Source organism: Colobus angolensis, unplaced genomic scaffold (assembly GCF_000951035.1).
Source record: "Colobus angolensis palliatus isolate OR3802 unplaced genomic scaffold, Cang.pa_1.0 Scaffold346, whole genome shotgun sequence".
Classification (NCBI taxonomy): Eukaryota; Metazoa; Chordata; class Mammalia; order Primates; family Cercopithecidae; genus Colobus; species Colobus angolensis.
In genome coordinates, this window is record NW_012116777.1 from 282,662 (window position 1) to 285,516 (window position 2,855).

General features: G+C 42.0%; 1 pseudogene; it reads right to left on the bottom strand.

Moving 5' to 3' along the window:
* Window positions 1-398: 398 nt before the first annotated feature.
* Window positions 399-1,614, bottom strand: LOC105519372 (annotated as a pseudogene).
* Window positions 1,615-2,855: the final 1,241 nt, after the last annotated feature.

Here is a 2,855-nt window from a genome sequence, read left to right on the forward strand (position 1 = left end):
GTTCCTATTCGGCCATCTTGCTCCGCCCCCCATTATAATTTTATATGACTATATCCAACTGTGTACACTTTAAGAGGATATAGAAAAAAGGTCAAATATGAATCAGCCATATGTCTATTGCCAACATAATTCTCTGTTCGTTTGCCTGTATAAACATTGCTAACACTTTACTTATTACTTGTGTATTTGTTTTATTAGTCGGTAGTCAATTTTTTAAAAAATCCTCTTTGGGTGAGTAGTTGTGGAAATTGTCCTAATTTCCACATCTATGTATTAATGAATCTCTATTACTTTTGTGTGAGGAAAACACTTCTGTGATTTGAAGGTAATTTTTTTTTGACCTCTGAACTTTTTATTGGTTCAGCAAAGGGACCCGAAGGGACCTTGCTTCTGCTGGCTCAGCACCTCAAAACGGCGGTGTTGTTGGTCTCAGACACCACTTTGCTCTCCACTATCCTGCAGGTGGTGGTCTTTTGGATGCTTTGCAAGTATTTGCTGCTGTCCAGAGCATTGCCAAGACTGAAGTCCTCCCCGTCTTCTAGCAGGTGGCAGTAGGTGGCAATCTCAGCCTCCAGCTTGACCTTGATGTTCCGCAGGGCCTCCTGCTCCTGGACCTGGTGCCCCTACTCCTGGCTCTGTGCCAGCTCTGACTCCAGTTGCAGCATGATCCTGTTGAGCCGCTCCATCTGCATCTACCTTCCTCAGGCTGTTCTCCGAGCTGGCCTTCAGATTTCTCATCGAGTCCAGGTCGATATCCAAGGACTGGTCTGTACATCTCAGCTCCCTGAGCATCATCTCAGCAGCTCCGATCTCAGGGAACTGCATGGCAACCACTGTGGTCCTCTCCTCAGTCTGCTGGGACCAGTACTTGTCAAGTTCCTCTCAGTTTTTCTGAGCCATCTTGTCATATTGGGCCTGCATGCCTGCCATGATCTTGACAAGATCCTGAGACTTGGGGTCTTGGTCAACCTCCATGGTCAAACAAGAGCTGGAAATAAGGGCTTGTAGACCTTTAACTTCCTCCTCATGGTGCTTCATGAAGAGCAGCTCTTCCTTGAAGGCCTCCATATCTGTCTCCAGCAGCGGCTGAGTGACACTGGTGTTATCAGTGATGTTGCTCTCCACAGACTGGCACGTGGCCAGCTTTGTCTCACACTTTAAAGTCATCAGGAGCAAAATGGTCATTGTCAGTCTGAAGGATGATGAAGGCACTGTCCACAGAGTTGGAAAAGGTCTGAGTTCTCAGGTTCTCAATCGTCCTGAAGTAATGCCTTCAGTCTCTGACCTGGGGACACTTCTTCTCCTGGTGCTCCCGGATTTTGTTCTCCAGCTTCCAATCCTCACTTTCCAGGTTCCTCACTCCGTCCAGGTAGGAGGCCAGGCAGTTGTTCAGGCCTTGCATGGTCTCCTTCTCATTCTGGATACCCCTCTTAGTTGCCAGACCCCTGGCAATCGCCGCAGCTAGGACCACAGACTCCAAGTTGTCGTGGAAGCTGGTGGAATGGGACACAGGGATCCAGGAGCCCCGGGCCCCAGCACCTGTATAGAAGCTGGCCACACTGCTGACCTGCTGGGTGCTTTAACTGGGCAACTGGACAGATCCCAGGGACCCATAGTTGATGGAGAAGGTGCGGAGCGAGTGGGGAAGCTCGCAATATTTGGGGAGGAAAGCGAGAGGAAAGGACTCAGGTTTTGCTGAGGACCTGAAGGTAATTATTGAAATGCATTATAACTCTGTCTCCCTTAGGTATTATTGTTGTTTACATTGTTACAAGAAACACATAAAATTGACAATTATTTGCAATTTTACAATAATTTACAATGACAATAATTACATAGTTTAGACTTGTTAAGCATACTGACATTATGCGAGGTATCTCTAGAACATTTTTGTCTTACAAAATTAAAACTCAGTACACCTGAAACCACTGCCCATTTTCTCCTTTTTTCAGCCCTTTACAAACGCCATCTTGTTCTCTGTTTCTAAGGGTGTTACTACTTTAGATATTTCATACATGTGGATTCACACAGTATCTGTCTTGTAGCTGGCTCAGTTTATTTAGCATAATGTCATCAAGATTGTATTTTTATTGTATATAAAAGGTTTTCTGCTTTTCAAAAACTGAGTAATATTCTATTGTTTTTATATTCCAAATTGTATTCATTCATTCATTAGTTAAAGGAAGTATGGATAACTTTAACCTATTGATTTTTGTAAGTGAAGCTACAATAAATATGTGAGAGTTTACATCATTTTGCATTGTTTTATTAGTCTAGTTGTCTGTCTTTAAGCCAGTAACAAACTACTTTGATTACTGTACATTTATAACATGTTTTGAAATCAGGAATTTTAATGCTTCCAACATTTTTCTGTGGTCCCTTGAAATTCTGTATACTTTGGGGAGTCACATTTTCTGTTTCTGTCAAAAATAAAATTAAGAATTTCATAGGGATTGTGTTAAATCTGTAGGTCACCTTGGGCATTATGGAGAAGTTCAAAATATTAAGTTTTCTAACTCTTGAACCAAAGCATGTTGAAGAGTAAATTGTTTAATTTTCATGTATTTATGAATTTTATGAATTTTCTTCTGTTATTGATGTCTAGTTTAATCCATTTTGGCCAGAAATTATAGTATGCAACATTCAATATTATCTTACACTTTAAGGTCTAGGGTAAATGTGCAGAATGTGAAGGTTTGTTAAATAGGTAAACATGTGTCATGTTGGTTTGCTGCATCCATCAACTCATCATTTACATTAGCTGTTTCTCCTAATGCTATCCCTTCCATAGATTCCCACCCCCAAACAAGCCCCAGTGTTTGTCGTTCCCTGCCCTATGTCCATGTGTTCTCATT